General features: G+C 36.3%; 1 long non-coding RNA gene across 1 annotated transcript in view; it reads right to left on the minus strand.

The window, feature by feature from the left end:
* Positions 1–12,333, minus strand: part of LOC123529630 (uncharacterized) — a 56,329-nt gene extending 43,996 nt beyond the window's left edge. The window contains exon 1 of the long non-coding RNA XR_008369515.1: positions 12,021–12,333. This is a non-coding gene — a long non-coding RNA (uncharacterized LOC123529630). The remainder of the gene's footprint in view (positions 1–12,020) is intronic.
* Between the last annotated feature and the right edge of the window lie 6 nt (positions 12,334–12,339).

Raw genomic sequence — 12,339 nt, forward strand, 5'->3', positions numbered from 1 at the left:
TCCTTTGTTAAAACGTAGAGCTGGTGAGACCAAATATCTCATATATAGAATTTTCCTCTGGCTACCTTGCCTAAATGATTCGTATACCAATGATTCGTAAATGATTTCTATTATGAGCTAGACAATTTCAGGGATCAGGCAAATCACTAAATGTTTCAAACTAACAATCTTCAATTAAAAATGATTAGCTCAAACTCCTATAGGCTGGAGACTCTATACTTGACTGGTCTTTTTGTTGAAGTTCCCGTTAGACAATGTCTTTGACTTAACAACATACGAGTCCTATTGCATAGATGCTCGGCCTCTGTCCTCTCAAACTCTATATGATTGCCCTGACTGCTGGATGCTGAGCGCCTATATGCTATCATATGTAGCATTCAACTACCATATAGGTATATCCCCGATGCCTTGGCTGTACTTCGCCAGTAATGCTGAACCGTCTATAAGCTGGAACTCTCTTACTATCTCTGTAGATTACCAAACTCTGGGTCTCTGTCTCAGCTTTCCGATGCTCAGCCTATATTTGCTATAGTCAATAGCATTCAACTATTATAAAGGTAAAACTCCTATGCTCTGGCCCTATAGCTCGAAAACTTGTTGAAATTCTGTGACTCTTCTTTAGTCTATGAACTTCAAACGTCTTCTTTTTTAAAAAATTATCTGCCCTGACAGGGTAACTGCAATAGTCTCCTTATCAAGGTACTGGGATAAATTATTAGTTGAATCCTCGATGTGTCTTCTTCTACCGCTGGATACCGAATGAACTCTCTGTCATCCATCTACCTATTTATACCCTAGCAGACGTGCTATTTATAGAACTTGTTTCCGATTGGTCCAAATTTATACAAAGTAGTTTACAACGAGTACTTGCTCTAACAAATATCTGGTTCCATTTAACTGTTGTATATAACATAGTGTGTGATGCTGGGATCCAGCTATCAGCATAATGAACCCAAAGTAGTCACAAATGACCCAAATCCTATTATCAACAGTAATTCAACAATAATTATAGCAATGATAACATGAAAGGAGAGTCATGCACTATTTGTGCTAATGTGTAACATTATGAATATATCAAATATACAAATTATTCTGCCAGACTTACAAGGAGGCAGTCTTGAAAGTCCGTCAGCGTTTGCATTTTGTTTCGATGTCTTGATAAGAATATTGTACATGTGCATAGTTCATTTCTGCTTTACTCATGCTACGATTTGCAAATGAGATTGGTTTCTCGTCACCATTTGGCATGATGTGAGAAAGGACCTCGGACATTTTCCTATTCAGATTGCCTATCCAATTAAGTAAAAACTGACTAAAGGCTAGACTTCTGAAATAGCATAATACAGATAGTTAATGACCATTTCTTGATATATTCGACTAAATTTTACAAGTTTGTTAACAAAAAGGAAGACTTTGTAGACATTTCTCATTCTCATTTCTATTGAAATATGACCATTAATCATTTTTACGTTTCAAACATTTTTCCCCCCAGTAACGCAACAAAATATTTCACATGGCTTTTAAATAGTTATTATATATGTATGCTGCAAAAATGGTACTTGGTCACATGGGGGAAAGTAATAAAAATGGAAATAAACTACATACAGGGTGTCAGCAAATGAATTTTGCATAAAATATTTTGACACGTATTGCTTGTGTTTCGTAAACCTTACATATCTACAGATTTATTTGTTTTTTGTCAATATTTCAAACATAGAAAACACTATAATAAATAGATAATGGACATAGAAAGTCATGCTTGAAAGCAGACTGATTCTGATAAGTATGTAAAGTATGAACTTTTCAATCTGGTCTGCTGCCTTTTTACAATCTAAGTCCGTCAACTGAGTGTCATCGGGATTGAGACAACTGTGTCTGCCGCAAGTCATGGATCAAGCAAGTGGCTTAGACATATCCAACTAGATGACTTCAACCTAAATATGACAATGAGATATAGACAAACTTCTATGGGAATAGTGCCACTGTGGTTCAAATGCCTCTTAACCCTAGAATGCATTTTGCTTTAATTCGAACCAAAGAACCACTGGACCCAACATCCTTAACTCTAACAGAAATTCACTAGACACCAACTCCTGAATTGACCCTGGTGCCTTCAGAACTAACACTGACACTCTAGATCTAACACTGACGCCCCAAGAACTAACACTGACACCCCCAGAATTAACACCAATGCACCTACACATCTGAAACTTATTCCGAAGCCGCCCGAAATACTAGTAACGACCTTCAAGGATCTAACACTGACACCCCAAGAATATCTACATAGATGTTGATACTAGCTATTTAATTCTGTTCCATTGGAACAATCGGAATTTTTTTACCACATTGTATCATTGTGTCTTATTCTTTTTATGCATTGGTGTAACAGAAAATACATTTAATTGTTTGCTAGACATTAGAAAGTATAGGCTAAATGTGAATTACTCTGTGGCGTAGCCGCTATTATCTAAGCACAGCAAGACTGTGCCTACACATAATTTCGATAACTGAGGAACCAAACTCACCAAAAAAATATAGAGGGACCTTGAAAAGAGCAAACGATGGCAAATGCTAAAACGCCGGTGTAATGAAGTATTTCGACCCCCATAGAATAACGACCCCCCGGTCATTATTCTATAGAAAATGTGACTCCTTTCCTATAAAATATTGACTCCCCTTATAAAAAACTGACTCCCTTTGAAAACTCTATAGAATAACGACCCCCCGGTCATTATTCTATAGAAAAACTGACCCCTCCAAGTAAAATACTGACTCCCTAAAGATGACTCCCTTCGAATCTCATAGAATAACGACCCCGGTTATTATTCTATAGAAAAAGTGCCTCCTTCCATGTAAAATACTCACTGCCGAAATTACTACATTCGAACTCTCATACAATATCGATTCCCGGACATTATTCTATTTAAAAAAGTTACTCTTTCCGTGTAAAACACCGGCTCCTAAAAAGACTTTCGACGATAATATCTATTAAAAAGTGATCCCCACCAAACCTAACGGACAATTTTACTAGATCTACAACTCTAATTCCCTCCATTGCCAATTGTTAACATTTTGATTGTACTACTACTACTGGTGCTGCTACTTCTATTGCTATTACTACATGTACTTCTTCTTCTTCTACTACTACTACTACTACTACTACTACTTCTACTACTACTACTACAACTGCTACTACTGATACTACTATACCTGCTTCCACTAATACGTCTTGTACATCTACCTCTTCTTCTCCTGCTGCTGTTGTTGCTGTCACTTATTCCTCTGCTGCTGCTGCTGCTACTGCCACTGCCACTGCCACTACCACTGCCACTACTACTACTACTACTACTACTACTACTTTCTATTGTTGCCGCTACCGTACTTTACTGCCACTGCTAAGTATTGCAACTTCTATTTATACTAAGTTCTATGCTAGCAGTTTCTTGTGCAGTTTTCTTCTGAAGAATTACTTCATACCAAAGTTTGCAGGGATTATTTACACTGGTGTGTTTTGTGAACGTATTGTGAATTGTTATTTTCCTGAAAAAAATGTATACACCAAGATACAGCGTCTAGAAATAGAATCCCTTTTCCCGTTGCGGAATGCTCTGATTTCTGTGTCAAGTGATGGTATCTGGGGCTAATGGTCAAACGGAAGGACGGACGGACGGACAAGGGCAAATCTATATGCCCCCCTCCCCCGAGTGGGGGCATAAAATGCAGCAATTATGCCTTAGATACATGAGTTATCACTAAATTTGACCAAATGACCGGGAGTCGTTTTTTTATTGGAGTCAATTTTCTTCGTGAGGTTCAGTTTACTTCACGTGGGGGAGTCATAGTACTATGATCTGGAGGTCATAATACTATGACCGGGGGGTCACTTTTTCTATAGAATAATGTCCGGGGGGGTCATTATTCTATGGGGGTCGAAATACTTCATTACACCGGCACCCCTGAACCTACAGTTGCCTAGACTGTCCCCTATACACCTCCGCTACAACTGAAAAAGTTCAGCTACTCAAATGTATGTAAAACATTTTGAGGCCAGCTACACCACTGCATGTATTCAATATATAACCCTCCCTATAATGCCTGGTCACTTTTGTACATGTGTACTGCATGCGTCAATACAGTATAGTAATAGATTTATAGAAAACAAACAATGGGCTGTGATCAATGCATCAGTTATCATGGGCGCTCAGGTGGAAAGAACTGAAGTACAGTTGTGTCACCAAAAGTTTCGTCCCACTTTTAGTTTTTGCTTTTAAGTTATTTTTTAAAATGTTAATAAAACTGATAATCTGCATGGTAAGAGTTAATTTATTGTTTTAAAACATTTTATAATAGGCATACCTTAAATGCATATGCTTATTTCACTAAAAATACACATTTTACATTTTTCATAAAATATGACCCTCAGTCACAATCTGTTCGAATTTCAAGACAACGAATATGAAATGAACTTATTTTTTGTGACAGTTTGATAGGTATATAGCTTATTTATGAGTATTTAAAGTCATTATATAAAATTGTCAGATACTGAAGTCATGAAATGGCATTGAAATTTGGGCAAAATCCCTAGCATAATGTCCGATGTCCTTACACTACCTACTCCGTATGCTGAACTGTCGCACACATTTGATGGGTAGCGAGTTCAGTGGATGCAGTATGGTCGTCATGTCTTTCACAAATTTTCCATAATAATTTGCAATGCCGAGCTAAGAACGTTATTGTGTGGTGTTCTCCGGAACAGGAGCATTGGCAATTGCGTCAAGTTTGTCATGTGATTTATGTAATCCATTGTCATCGATCACATGTCCACAGAATGTAATCTGCTTTCCGAAGAAATGGCACTTGTCCAGTCTTTCACGCATGTTATATTGAGTCAGCCTTTAGGTACTGATACAAAATTCTGTAGATGCTCTTCATAAGTTTTCCCTGTGACGATCAAGAAATGGCACTTGTCCAGTCTTGCAAGCAGGTTATATTGACTCAGTCTTTAGGTACTGATACAAAATTCTGTAGATACTCTTCCTCAGTTTGTCCTGTAACGATTAAGAAATGGCAATTGTCCAGTCTTGCACGCAGGTTATATTGACTCAGCCTTTAGGTACTGATACAAAATTTCGTAGATGCTCTTCATCAGTTTGTCCTGTGACGATCAAGAAATGGCACTTGTCCAGGTTTGCACGCAGGTTATGTTGACCCAGCCTTAGGTACTGATACAAAATTCCGTAGATGCTCTTCATCAGTTTGTCCTGTGACGCTCATGTCATGCTGTTCCAGGTATTCTTACAAAATTTGGTCAATCATCCTTTGCCAAATTATTGTTGCTAGAGATATATTCATCACAAGGTGGGGTGGTTGTACTTATACAGTCCCTTATGTGGGTTTAAAGACAAGTAGTCTTTTGACTTTTCTTCTAGCTGTAAGCTATGGTAAGCTGATCTGATCTTATATCGAGCTTACTGTATCTGTGTCCATTGGCTAGCTGTGCAAAGACATGGTCAATCTTTGGCAATGGATATTGACCAGCATTAAGTTATTTTGTAATCCCAAACAAATTCTTACTGTTCCATCACTTTTCTTAAATAGGAATTATGGGTGTGGCCCATTCACTATGGTTGACCTTCTCAACAACTCCGCGTTCTAAGCAATCTAGTTCATCTTCCGCTTTTGGTTTCAGAGCGTATGGCAGTGACTTTGGTTTACCGAACTTTGGTGTTGACTTTTCCTGCAAAGGTAGAGTGGCTTCCATGCCCTTTATAAGTCCAATTTCTTCATTGAACACATGTGAATACTTTTTCAAAGTACATGCACTTTTTCCATTTAATTTGATTGAATTTCAAACATGATCTTCCAAATAATGATGGGGTGTTTTTGTTGACAACATACAACTCGAGATTGTGACGGACCTTATTCTCAGAACTTTGTACTGAAACATGGATAATCCCAGCTAGCTTTATTGTCTCTCTTGAATACGTTTTTAATTGAGTATTTGTTGCGTTAATCTCTCATTTGGAAACAATCCTTTGTAAGTTTTCATGCTTATCACGGAAATTGCTGATCCTGTATCAAGTTCCATCTTGACCTTTTGGCCATTAATTATGGATGTAATGGTAATTGAATGTCTGTTGTGTTGTGATGTTCAATGTCTCATGAAAGCACACTATCTTTGTTCAGAAAATTGTTCTTCATGTATTCTGATTTTGTCTTAAACTTTCCTCCTTTCTTTGACATACATGCAGCTCGAACATGATCTACAAACTGTTTCCTCATGATATCAGTTATTTGCACTATTGTTATTAAGTCCAAATCGATAAAATCGATTTCTCTGAGTTTTATCAGAAGTCTTCGGTTTGCATCTTTTTGCATGTTTGTTCATTTTGTTAACCTGGGTTGGATGCCCTTTTGACGTTTGTAACTCTTCTTCATCCCGTGCGACTGTCTTTACTGCATTGGCTTTTTCACACGCTATCAACAGACTAATCAAACCGAGTCTGCTATAATATTTTTCTTGCATGCATTCTTTGCTTCCAAAGGATCTTTTTACAGATTTTATTATCTAACGTCAAATTGACAGAGAGGAATTTCTTTTGTGTGTTCTCACTTCTAATGCCACAAACTAGTCTGTCCCTCAGCTGATCATGTAAATTGTCTCCAAATTCACAGTGTTCTGTTAGCTTTCTTAATTCTGCTTAATAAACAAGAATTGATTCACCTTCGTTCTGTACTCTTTTTATAAATCTGAATCTTTCCGCTATTAAGAAAGGTGTCGGTGCAACATGATTGTCCAAGATGTCAAGAATGTCCTTTAAACTTTTCGTGGATACACAATATGTCTGTAAATCTTCCGAAGGGAAGTATAGTACAAATCTGTGTTGAAATTTTACTCTTTATTTCGAATTTTCGGACACTTGTCCTTTTTCAAGAATATGGAAATATTTTTCTGACTAAGTAATATCCATGTAACATTTATATCACAGGAAATGAATAATGTTGACGTCCTGTCACTAAGACAACGTCACGTCATATCCTGTGTAAGACGTGACGTCGTATCCCGCAAAAAGGGCAAGGTGTCAACATCATACATAACCAGAGAGCAAAACACAATACTATATGCAGCAAGATATACAAAATAATAATAATAATAAATAAATAAATAATAATAATAAAAATATATATATTATATATATATATAATAAATAAAAACAGCAAGATAACTGTCCAATTCATTTTAAACCCCTAAAAGTTAAAATATACAGGATGTCTATACGCAGTCAGTTTGAAAACTCTAGAAATGCATGCATTGTCATTTAAGTGAAAGGACCCTCCATAGTTTTTAGAATTACACAAGTTAAGTTAAAGAATCCAAGGGTCACTACTGATGACTATTAACGACTTTACTGAATGCATTTTAAATATTAAGTTTTACGTTACATCCCTGGGGTGTCTTCGTGCCTAGCCTCTTTATCCATTCCTCTTCTACCATCTGTCTGTAAATGCGTCCTTCGTTAAACACCTTTTGAAGTACTGCAACCTTTACATCTTCTGCTGTATGACCCTCGAAATGCCTCATAATTGGTTTATCTGCTTGTTGACGGACATCTCTAAGATGTTCTTCTGTGCGTTCTTTCAGGGATCTTTCTGTCTCTCCTACATAAACTGTCATGTCACACCGTGAGCAGACCAGAGCATATATTAAGTTTCTGTCAGTACATTTTGGAACTGAGGCTGTATTGTAGCTGCTGTTTTTGTCAGTGGACCAGACTTCTCCCATGTGGAGAGACAAACATATTCTACATTTACATAGGTTAACTGACTGCTTTAAAGCCTTGTTTGTTTTCCCGTGCACTAGGATGTCACATATATTTTTGTCTCTTCTGTAGGCAATAATGGGTGGAGATTGGAACACTTCCATCATCTTCTCAGATCTATATAAAATGTTCATATGTTTCCTAACAATTGAGTGGATATTAGGGAGCTGCTTGGTATATGTTAATACTAGTGGTACACGTTTGTCTTTTCCTTTTTTAGTCTGCTTTTGTAATAGGTCTTCTCTGTCTAAAGTATCTACTTTTGTCAGTTGCCGTTCTACTTCTTTACCACTATATCCTCTTCTGCGAAGTTGTTGTTTAAGTTCAGTTCTGTGTTTCTGGTAATCTTGCTCTTTTTCACAGATTCTCTTAAGCCTAAGACCTAAGCCATACGCCAACCCTGATTTTGTATTTGGTGGGTGATTGGAGCTTTTGTGCAAATATAATTGTTTATCAGTGGGCTTCTTATACAGGCTGGTGTAAACTTTTCCATTCTCAAGTATTACCCATGTATCTAGAAATTCTATTTTAGCTGGGCTATATCTCAGTTCAACTTGAATATCTTTGTGTATACTATTTGCATGCCTCGCAAAATTTCTCAGACTTTCCTCTCCGCCAGTCCATAAACCAAATCCATCGTCTATAAATCTCTTGTAGAAAAGGGGTTGCTGGTGAAAGTTCATAAGTTTCTCATCCCAGATTCTCATGTATGAACATGCAAAATTTTTTCCTAACTTGGATCCAATAGCAATACCTTTTTTCTGTATATAGTGTTTACCACCAAGGTTGAAATTATTGTTGTTGAGGACGACTTCTATCATTTTTACCACATCTTCAGTTGGGACAAGCATGTTTGATCTTTTGTTGAGACCTATCCTACATGCATCAATACCTTCTTTCTTGGGAACAGATGGATATAATTTACAGACATCAAAGCAGAATAGCAATGTACCTTCAGGAAGTGGTGTCTGAATGTCTTTCAGTTTGTTTATAAAGTCAGTAGTGTCCCGGATGTAACTTGGTGATGAGGTTACAAATTCATTCAGTTCATGTTCTGCAAGCTCTGCCAATCTTTCAGTTGGTGTGTTCATTCCATTTACAATTGACCTCATTGGCACACTCTTTTTATGAAGTTTCGGATTACCTTTTAGAGAACCAGCCTTTATATTTTCGTGGATAGATCTGCTGTCGTCAGTAAATTACATAACAACCCGTATGTTTTTGGACTAATCAGACTTAACAAAGCCGGAACTTGTCTCTCATCATTGATTTCATTGGCTTTAACGTAGTTTTTTATTCTTTCACTGTAACTTTTCCACGTTTCCTTGAGTTCTTCGAATTCGCCATGTTTTCTTTTGCTGAGGTCGCCATCTTTAAACTTTAAATGTCATTCTAATATGACTAACAATGCTTTAATCATCACAACGATATTATGCTGACGTCACGTCAACGTGATATTTAGCGCCATGTACGCAACAAGAAATAGCGCTTTCAAATTTCATGAAATATCTTACTTAATAACATGTTTTAAACGAAATGTCGAATAGCACAAATGTGTTGATTAATTTACAAATATACTGAGTTAGTTATTCGCTTTCCTGAATAATTCGCAATAATTTTCGGCCGAACTGAATTCTGCCGCAAGACGTATTACCATTTCCGGCCCTAGCGTGTATAAACAAAGATCTACTATTGGCGCCATGCTTGCGCGAAGAAACAGTTTCATCATATTTGATATAAATTTTACAATAAAGAACATATTAGAATCGAAATAATTTATAGCAAAACATCGCTTTATCATTATTTATACACTCGGGCGGTTATACGTCGCCCGACGTATAACCGCCCATCGCGTATAAATAGTGATAAAGCATTGTTTTGCTATAAGTTATTTAAGAAATAATATATCTCATCCAGTGATTTGTCGTTGAATAAATCACTGCTTGGAGTTCAGATGCGAAGGAATTATATCACGAGGGCGTAGCCCGAGTGATATAATAATACGCATCTGAACGACAAGCAGTGATTTATTCAAGAGCAAATCACTAAATGAGATATATTATTTCGATTCTAACACGTTATAAAGGATTTTAAAGTACATCCTTGATGACATGCATTAAATATTTGCCCGTTTTCAATCGGTTTCTTTTCCAGCGCGCCGCTATGCCGCTTGACGCCGTGACGTAATAAATGTGACGTCAGAACAGTGATTTGTTGTATGATAATTCATTGCTTTCTTCCTTCTTTGTTTAATAGGAAAATGAATCGGATCGTGTTAGAATTCTTAATTAAAAGAAATCGAAAATTGACACAATTCCAGCCACAATAAGCATGGGGTTGACCGGCTCTTTTTTCACCATTTTGAACCAAATCACATGCGTATGAAGATTACTCTCTAGATGGCCGCAAACAGGCAAAACAGGCCCTGTCAAAAAGTCATGTTATGCATATTCTGACATTCTCATTCTGTCAAATTGTACATGTAGCTACTATTTCATATCTCCTCTATTAAATTATGCCATTTATTGCAGGTCTTTCACTCAAAAATTCACCAATATTCACCATCAAACAGAGGAACTATTTTCCGCGTAACCACTTCCTTATTGTGGTCAACAAAGGGCAAAAATAACTGTGGTCTTGTGCCTATTTAGTAAAATATGCAATAATAAAATATGATCCATAAGGATAATTTAATACTGGCGTACGACTGGCGCGTAAAAACAGCTGCGCAATAATGGTATCCTAAATCATTCAGGTAAGTGTTGCTTTCCTAGATTTTTAGAATTTTTAAGCCTGTTAATAAATGTTGTGACTTTAAATTGATACGTTTTACTTCTAAATATTATATAATAATTTGTGTTTATAGTTTCTCGTCCACTGTTGGGCGTAAATGGCTTTATTTATGGAGATTTTAATTAGGTTTTGTCCAAAGATGCTTTACATCATTCGCATAACTGTTTTACACAACAAAAATGCAAAGTTTATATCGTACGTCATTATTGTTTTCACTTGTTTTAAGGGAGTACGTACTACAGACTTTTCTTTTTATAACTATGAACACTATATTTCTATATATACCATTTATTGCGCCACTTAATTATTCGTAGTAAACTATTGTTTCAAGTAGATTGTCAAACTAAACGAGGATATGTATTATATTTTAAAGTACGTACTTTTTCCACGAATTACTGTCGTATGTATCTGATATCCAAGTGTTTACTTGACATAGTTAAAAAATAAAATGCACATTGTAAACCTCGCGTATGTATTTATGTTGGGCATTAGATAATCATTTTCGATTATGGACACTGCAGTGAAGGTCGGTCCAAAAACGGCGGGGATCTCAAATAAATTTATCTGCATACATGACGCCAAGTTATATTTTTGATTAGCAGACTGATGATTATAACTGATCATAATAGTGTTGATTGTTTAAAGTGTGTATATAAGTAACTGGTGTCCATAGTTAACCGTTAAGCTATATCAGTGTTCACACACTTGACTGTATAGTATACACACACAGTTATCTGCATGTGAGTCCAGTACAAGACAACTGACACACATCAGACAAAAGCTTACTGATATTTTTCTACGCTTATTTTCATAGCTTGTTTCCACGAAAATCTCATTCGTTTATATTTCTATAATTATAAAAAGAAGGGTTGAAAATGCCAATCATTGCTCATTAACTTCATCAAAGAAAAAGACAACCAATTCATAATAACACAATACTGAACTTGTATGTGCCCCGAATTCAACAACAGATCTCTAGTCCAGTTTGAGACAGAGACAGTGTCATTCCATTTTTGGAGACAAATACATTAAACCTTCTTGAGTAAGTTCATGCTGTTTTGCAAATTGAATGCAATTCCTTACTCATTAAAACATAAAAAGAAATAAGATTACAGAAGATATCTCAAATAGAACGCTCAAAAGGTTAGTTCTCCCATAAGTTTCCTTCTGCTATGATGTTATTTTTTTTAACGCAGCGTTCATTTTGATTACTTAACGTCTGCTTTCTATACGTATGTGTACGGAGACGTCCGAAGCAATTGTTTAATTGTTACGAATCTGTAATCCATGTGGAAGCTTGGATGTCCATTCATTTAATTTTATTCTGTATTACCTGTTTTACTACATTTTACAGTTTTCTGCTAAGCATTGTATCTACCTGTTATATACTACTCCCAATTGTATTACCTCATATTTTATCATGGTCATCTTTGGCTCACATTCTTTATTGAAACTTTAAGCTTGCTGTTCGGCTAATCTGCACATTCTTCTCTCTGTTCCCTGCTTTCAGCTCACAGTCAATCTATTTTCCTTGCCAGTTTCGCCTTTCTTATCGCCTTCATATCCATATTTCTTGCTAGACCGGGAAATGCCCCGAAACTTTGTTTGAGATTGTTACACTCAATCATGTCAAATAAAGGGCAATGCGTAAATATTAAAAATAAAACTTCAAAAGTAACCAGTTTACACCAGTACAGTGAATGTCAAAGCAGTAAGATGACTGAGT

This window comes from Mercenaria mercenaria, unplaced genomic scaffold (assembly GCF_021730395.1).
Source record: "Mercenaria mercenaria strain notata unplaced genomic scaffold, MADL_Memer_1 contig_4703, whole genome shotgun sequence".
Classification (NCBI taxonomy): Eukaryota; Metazoa; Mollusca; class Bivalvia; order Venerida; family Veneridae; genus Mercenaria; species Mercenaria mercenaria.